This window comes from Hyperoodon ampullatus (assembly GCF_949752795.1).
Source record: "Hyperoodon ampullatus genome assembly, chromosome: X".
NCBI classification, from domain to species: domain Eukaryota; kingdom Metazoa; phylum Chordata; class Mammalia; order Artiodactyla; family Ziphiidae; genus Hyperoodon; species Hyperoodon ampullatus.
This window is the reverse complement of record NC_136913.1, coordinates 18,810,983-18,819,793: the sequence shown is the minus strand read 5'-3', so window position 1 is coordinate 18,819,793 and position 8,811 is coordinate 18,810,983.

Here is an 8,811-nt window from a genome sequence, read left to right as displayed (position 1 = left end):
GAGAAAGCCCTCACACAGAAACGAAGACCCAACACAACAAAAATAAATTAAAAAAAAAAGAATAGGCAAATCCTTAAAAATATAGAATAGATTAGTGGTTGCCTAGGGCTAGGAGGGATGGGGGAATTGGGGGTGACAGCTAAGGGGTACAAGATTTCTTTTTGGAGTGATAAAAATATTCTAAAATTGATTGTGGTAATGGATGCACAACTCTGTGAATATACTAAAAGCCATTTTAAAAAGAATTGAACTATAGTTGATTTACACTATTGTGTTAGTTTCAGGTGTACAGCAAAGTGATTCGGATATATATATATATATATTTTTTCATATTCTTTTCCATTATGATTTATTACAGGATATTGAATATAGTTGCCTGTGCTATACAGTAGGACCTTGTTGTTTAGCTATTTTATATATAGTAGCTTGTATCTACTAATCCCAAACTCCTTATTTATCCCTCCCCCTCCCCCTTTCCCTTTGGTAACCATAAGTTTGTTTTCTATGTCTGTGAGTCTGTCTCTGTTTTGTAAATAAGTTCATTTGTATAATATTTTAGAGTCCACATATAAGTGATATCATATAATATTTGTCTTTCTCTGTCTGACTTACTTCACTTAGTATGATAATCTCTAGGTCCATCCATGCTGCTGCACATGGCATTACTTCATTCTTTTTTATGGCTGAGTAGTATACTACATCTTCTTTATCCATTCATCTGTCAATGGACATTTAGGTTGCTTCCATGTCTTGGTTATTGTAAATAGTGCTGTAATGAACATTGGGGTGCATGTACTTTTCAAATTAGAGTTTTTTCTGGATATATGCCCAGGAGTGGGACTGTTGGATCATGTGGTAACTCTATTTTCAGTGTTTTAAGGAATCTCCATACTGTTCTCCATGGTGGCTGCACCAACTTACATTCCTACCAACAGTGTAGGAGGGTTCCCTTTTCTTCACACCCTCTCCAGCATTTGTTATTTGTAGACTTTTAAATGATGGCCATTCTCACTGGTGTGAGGTGGTACCTTATTGTAGTTTTGATATGCATTTCTCTAATAATTAGTGATGTGGAGCATCTTTTTTGTGCCTTTTGGACATCTGTATGTCTTCTTTGGAGAAAAGTCTATTTAGGTTTTCTTCCCATTTTTGATTAGGCTATTTCTTTTTTTGTTATTGAGTTGTATGAGATGTTTATATATTTTGGAAATTAAGCCCTTGTTGGGTGCATCATTTGCAGTATTTTCTCCTAGTCCATAGGTTGTCTTTTCGTTTTGTTTATGGTTTCTTTTGCTGTGCAAAAGCTTATAAGTATGATTAGGTCCCATTTGTTTATTTTTGCTTTTATTTCTACTGCCTTGGGAGACTGACCTAAGAAAACATTGGTATGATTTATGTCAGAGAATGTTTTGCCTATGTTCTCTTCTAGGAGTTTTATGGTGTCATGTCTTGTATTTAAGTCTTTAAGCCATTTTGAGTTTATTTTTTTGTATGGTGTGAGGGTGTGTTCTAACCTCATTGACTGACATGTGGCTGTCCAGCTTTCCCAACACCACTTGCTGAAGAGACTGTCTTTTCTCCATTTTGTATTCTTGCCTCTTTTGTCAAAGATTAATTGACCATAGGTGTTTGGGTTACTAAAAGCCATTCATCATACACTTTAAATGGGTGAACTGTGTGATATGTGAATTACATCTCAATAAAGCTGTTTAAAAACATATACTGGGCTTCCCTGGTGGCGCAGTGGTTAAGAATCTGCCTGCCAATGCAGGAGACACAGGTTCGAGCCCTGGTCTGGGAAGATCCCACATGCTGCGGAGCAACTAAGCCCGTGAGCCACAACTACTGAGCCTGCGCGTCTGGAGCCTGTGCTCCACAACGGGAGAGGCCATGACAGTGAGAGGCCCGCGCACCGCGATGAAGAGTGGCCTCCGCTCGCTGCAACTGGAGAAAGCCCTCGCACAGAAACAAAGACCCAACACAGCCAAAAATAAATAAATAAATTTATTTAAAAAAAAAAAAAAAAATAAAAAAAAAATAATAAAAACATATACTAATAACTACTTGCTTAGAGAAAAAAATTCCTCCATCATCAGACACATCTGAATCATCGGGAGGGAAGAAGAGGCCAAAAGCTAGCAGAAAGAGTGTTGAGGATGCCAGTGGGTGAATTGCTTGTTCACAGGAATAGGTAATGAGAATGTTTGGAAGATTTGCTCTTCAGGGGGTAAATTAATAGCTGGAAGTAACCCAAGTTCAAAAAGTGCATCCTTAGCTAATCAAGATTGTAAAAATCTGTCAGGTTTAGTAGCATGGTGGATATATGTTTTCAGAGTAAGCTTAACTATAACATTATTGCAAAAAGTAAACTTCTGTATATTAAAAGCAATAAGAGTTTTAAGTGTTCTCTCTGAATTGATGCATATTAGCAAAAAAAAAAAAATCCCCCAGACATAGCTAACTGGTTTCTAAACACTGTCCTTAATGTACAGAGTTATAGGTAATTCCATTAATTCTGTTTCTTGTGTATTGTTGCAGGAGGATTAAAATGCTTTCTATCTGAAGCCATTCTCTATACTCTGAAGGTTCAAAAAGTGTTGTCTCTTGTGCTCAAACTTGGGGTAGGGAGGGGAGGGTCTTATTTAAAAGCTAGTTAGTGGGTTTTGTATCAGGCCAGCAAATAATTCTAACCTAAGTTGGAGAACCCATTAATGCCAGTCTTGTGAGCTGATCATGCCCCTTAAACAATGCCATCCCCATAGAGGTGAGGTTGCTCTACTCATTGTTGTTCAAATCTCAACTCTTCCAGCCAGTTATTTCTGAGTAAGAGGTCTATCTGTCCACCGTTCAGTCCTCAACTCTGCAATGCTGACACCTCATGGGCTGGTAGCATGGTGTAATTCGGAGCTGGAATATTTTTTTAGTGTACACTGCCTCTCCAGATAAACTAAAAAAAAAATACTAGTAGTATCATTGATTGAGCCATTTTTATACTAACAGCTTCATGTATATAATTGTTTTCTCCACACAAGTTGGCAATGCAGTTATATTAGTTATATTCCCATTTTATCAGTGAGTAAATTGAAGTTTAGTGAGGTTAATCAGGTCCCCCAAAGAACCAGTGTAGTTAAATTAGTCAGGCTAGTTTGAAAGCATGTGATATGCTTCCATATCATATCTACTGATTACAAAGCTCATGCTCTTAACCATTGTGTTTCTAAAGTGTGGGCCATGGGAAAAGTGTCCTTACATTCTTCTCTGACCAGAACAGTTTTCATTTATATTTGCTGACCTAGTAAAATTACTGAGAATGTCCCCATTCACTCTTGTGGTGGCTATGAGAATATACCTTTCAGATCTTCAACTGCAGAGAGTGTAATTGACCAATGAGTACATCATTTCTGCTTACATTTCATTGGTCATGATTCAATTGGAAGGGATCCTGGGAAACGTAGTTTATTCATGTGATGAGGAGGAAGAGAGCATGGATATTGGTGAACAAATAGCCTACAGTCTGTAGTAGGCGTGTGTGTTCTACAATCTGTAGTACTTTTGTTATGCTTCTTATGTCTGGCAACTTATTCAGGAATAATCACTAGAAAAATAAAAACCTATTTATTTTATGGTCACACATGCACAGAGTCCAGGAGGTGTAAAATGTTCATGTACTTTGAATTATCTTTTAGTATATATAGAATTTGTCTGAGAGGAATCTTGGAGACTTTCTCTTTTTCTCTTCCCCCAGTCTTTTGTCTCTGTTTCCCACGGTCACTTTTGTATTTTTTACAGCTCTGTTCTTTCCCAGCATTCTAGCTCTACCCTAAAGAAGAAGCATGTCTACTTGAGGTTCTGAGAATCCTCTCCTGGTGCCAGAAAAAGGAAGGGGAGAGCATTTTTGGAATGAAATGAGGGAGCCCTGAATCCTTTGGATTCTTCAAAAAATGGGAAGTGAATAGTTCAAACTAAGCTGTTTCTTGCTGATATTGACCACCACTCATGGCATAACTTCAGTGTGCTTTGTTTATATCATAGCAAGTTTCCTTAAACAATTTCATACTCTGTGATCCAGTGATTCTATTTCGAGGAGATAATCTTAAGGAACTAATCAGACAAGTTAGAAAAGACACATACATAAATATATTTATGACTGTATTGTTTATAAATAATGAACCAGAAATAATCTAAATATCTGAATGTCTAACAATAGGAAATTTTCCCAATACATTTCAGTACATACATAGAAAGCATGAATACCACGCAGCCATCAAAAATGATGACTCATATCCATATTTACTTAATGGAAAATATTTACAATATAGAAGTAAAAAATTATATTACAAATAGTAATTATATTATGATTCTAATTTTTATGTGCATGTATTTTCATTGGGAAATATTAGACAGATCACACCAAAGTTTTAACATTGATTATCTGGAGGTCATGGAATTTCATATTGTTTTAATATTGCTTGATTTGATAATCATTATTTCTAAAATGGTTCACCACATTTAGTACTTGCATAATAAGAGAGTGAAGAAGTAAAATAGGGAATCAGAGAGTGGGAGATGATGATAAGTCTCAGAAGGTGGTTTGGTTTAAAAGAAGAGTGCTGACATTTTCCTTGGTGTTATGAAAGCACTTCGTTCTCAATGTTCCCAACCCGTTCTCTCACCTATCTCCTTCACTTTAGGAACTGTTAGAGGCAAGTTCTCATTTGATAATTTCACTTATTGAAATCCAGCAGAGTAGTATAAAGAGATACTAAGTAACTTCCCCAAAGGCACACAAAATAAATTCCTGAAATAGTAGTTCTTTTGTCCTTTGTAAAGTCAGTTCCTTTGGTTTTAATGCGTTATGAATAAAAGCAATCTTATATTTTCCCCGTTCAAAACAAACAAACAAACAAACAAACTCATGATGCTTGGAAGAACAGAGCTGGTCAGTCTTTTTAAAAAAATTTTTCTGTTTTTGAAAAATCTTTATTGGAGTATAATTGCTTTACAATGGTGTGTTAGTTTCTGCTTTATAACAAAGTGAATCAGTTATACATATACATATGTTCCCATATCTCTTCCCTCTTGCGTCTCCCTCCTTCCCACCCTCCCTATCCCACCCCTCTAGGTGGTCACAAACCACCTAGCTGATCTCCCTGTGCTATGCAACTGCTTCCCACTAGCTATCTACTTTATGTTTGGTAGTGTATATATGTCCATGCCACTCTCTCGCTTTGTCACAGCTTACCCTTCCCCCTCCCCATATCCTCAAGTCCATTCTCTAGTAGGTCTGTGTCTTTATTTGTGTCTTACCCCTAGGTTCTTCATGACCTTTTTTTTTTTCTTAGATTCCATATATATGTGTTAGCATATGGTATTTGTTTTTCTCTTTCTGACTTAACTTCACTCTGTATGACAGACTCTAGGTCCATCCACTAGGTCCATCCACCTCACTACAAATAACTCAGTTTCGTTTCTTTTTATGGCTGAGTAATATTCCATTGTATACATGTGCCACATCTTCTTTATTCATTCATCCAATGATGGACACTTAGGTTGCTTCCATGTCCTGGCTATTGTAAATAGAGTTCATGTACAGTTTTCTGACTGGTTGTTGGTGATCAATCCTTAAGTGCCAGAAGGTCTGGGAGCTAAGTGCTCCTGATCATCAAGTAGTTAATTTCTTCCATTTGGTGGTGGTTTTAGCATCTTAAAAACTCAAGAAATATGCATCAGATACTATTACCTATGTACTTCAGAGAGGAGGTAGAGCAGAGAATATGGGGGAGGGGGTCTGTCCTGGGAAAGCCCCATAGAGTCCTGCTTGGTTACAATGTTAAACATATTTATTATATCCAAGTCTTTATTATTTTAAATAATAATACAGTTGACCCTTGAGCAGCACTGTCTGAATTGCATGGGTCCACTTATGCAGATTTTTTTCAATAAGTATGTGCTATAGTACTATACAGTCTGTAGTTGCTTAAATTTGAGGATGTGGAACTGTAAAGTTTATATGTGGATTTTCCCTGCCTTGTTCAAAGGTCAACTGTATAATCAATAACCTTATACATGCATTTTTGTTTGTCACTCTAATGAATTCAATTGCTCAATAAATAATTTTGAGTACCTACTGGATTTCAGGCACTTGGCTAGATGCTGAGGGTTGGATCAGTGGACAAGACAGAAACGTATGGGAGGAAGAAACTTTTTCCTCTCCCTTCTTAGGTTCAGGCTGGCCCGTAGAAATTAAACTGACAAAAGACAGATTAACAGGGGCAAAAAAAAAAAAAAAAGGGACTTCCCTGGTGGCACAGTGGTTAAGAACCTGCTTGCCGATGCAGGGGACATGTGTTCGAGCCCTGGTCCGGGAAGATCCCACATGCCGAGGAGCAACTAAGCCTGGGCGCCACAACTACTGAACCTGCACTCTAGAGCCCGCGAGCCACAACTGCTGAGCCCACATGCCACAACTCCCACGTACCTGGAGCCCGTGCTCCACAACAAGAGGAGCCACAGCAACGAGAAGCCCGTGCACTGCAACAAAGAGTAGCCCCCGTTCGCAGCAACCGGAGAAAGCCTGCGCGCAGCAGTGAAGACCCAATGGAGCCAAAAATAACAAAATAAATAAAATAACTAAATTAAAAAAGAAGATTTAATTACATATGTATGCATGGAAGTTCACAAAGAAATGTGGCTCAAGGAGGTGGTTAGAATTTGAGACTTATGTACCATTAGGCTAGACAAAGAAAAACGAGTTGGGGGATTCTGAGGGGGAGGGAATGGTAAGTTAATGGGAGGGTAAGGAGAGGAAATGTATGATTGATAAAGTTTCTTTAATAAGGTTCGTTATGCAGATAAGAATCATCTGAGGAGTTAAGAGTTGTTTCTAGGAGTAGTTCTCTTTCTGGTACAGAGAGGGAGATACCTTTACAAGTAGAAATTTATGTCCTGCTTTTAGACAGAAAGGAGTGGGGGGGGGCAGAGAGCTAATTGCCTTCAGCTCAAAAGAATACTTATGCTAAAGTGGCATATTTGAGGGTGGCATATTCTGGTCCCCCTCAGACATAATAGCTGTCTCAAGGAGATTATAGTCTAGCAAAGATGAGAAACATTGACTAATTGTGATTGATCTTAACTAAGCAGAACTAGGAGTTCAGAACTAGGGGATTTAACAGAGTCTAGGGACCCAAAAAAGGCCTTTCTGAAGAGGTTACTTTTAGTCTTAGGTCTAAAGGCTAAGAAGGAGTTTACTAAAAGGGGAAGAATGAAGCGTGCCAGTGTGAAGGCCCTAACGGAGGAGAGAATGATGCCTTAGAGTATCTAGAAGAGGTGGAGAGAAAGGAAGGCAGGGGCACCATCTCCTAAGGACTTGTAGACAACTCTAAGTATTTCATCCATTTTCCTCAGGGCAATAGGAAGCTATTGAAGGATTCTAATCAGGACAGTAACAGGATCACCAATGCAAATGGCAGTTGACTTCTTCAGTAAGCTTCACTTCCTCCACATTTTGGGAAGGGAGGAGGGCTTGTCTGATTTGTTTCCTGAGTTGTCCACAGAAAAGTTTCCTCAGTGTTGTAAATTGCTGCCCACCTCTCCATGCTGCCTCACTCCTGCTCACTCTACTGCAGTTGTAGCTTAGACATTAAGCAGAGTTCCCTAATGGACTGCAGCACCTCTGTATGGCCCCAGTGAGGGAGAAATGAGGCAGGACACATCTTCTTTTGTTCTGTGCATTTATCCCAATAGTTCCACCCTTTAAAGCTGTGTGGATATTAGAATTCCCTACATGGTTGAGAATTACAGTGGAGCAGGGAAGACAAAAAAAATCTAAAAGGACATAGCAAATATGTTTACCGCCTTAAGCCAAAGGAAAAGGACCCAGTATGTATGTGGGGAGGGGTGCCAAATTTCACACCCATGTTCTCAGATCCACTTCCGCTCCAAGAGAACCATCTTCTAACACCCATCTCACAGATCTTTACCAGCCTTTCAGTACATCTTTCCAGTTCACATAGGTCTTGTTTCTCAGCCCAGGATATATCTCTCTGCTTCTAGCAATTTCCCTAAATCTGAGCTGTTCAATCAATAATTGTGGCTTAGTTCCAGTAGGACAATCCTCGGTAATCTTTGACTTTCTGTATCCCATAGAAACCTCTAGGTGTTCATTGGCACCACTCTTATGTTTTAATGTGAGCTCCTCCCACCACCATGACTTGCATACAAGTCTCTGTTTTTGTGATTGCCCAGTGGGTAACTGTTGGAACACACACTTACGTGTACCCACATACCCTCACCCATAGTCTTCAGAGGACAAACATTATTTGGCAGAGACAGTACAAACAAGTCTCACAAGAAGGAAAAGGCAATAATTCCCTAAGGTTTCACAGTTTACAAGGTCACCCCTCTCACAATGGAGTTAGTACAGTACATAATTATGCAAAGAGGTGTTAGTTCCTTTCTATTATCCCCTTCTCTCAAATTGTACCTCCTTGAGCTTGCTGAGAATAAGAAATGGCCCATTACTAAGCCATATACCTCTTAATGACCACTCAGTTAGCTGCACAAAGACCTGGTTAAAGCTCAGAATGACCTCTTGAAATTTTCCAATTAGCTATTAGACAAAGGCCATCCGTCTCCCCAGCCTCTGTCTTGGGAGGAAGACTTTAGTGCTTGGGAAGTGAGTATAATCAGATTCGCATTTTCATCAGAATATCCTGAGTGTAAGTGGAAAGTGGATGGGGGGAGGAGTGCGAGAGAACTTGCTGGGGGGCCAGGAGGAGAAAAAGGACAGGTACATTGTGATCTTGATTTTGC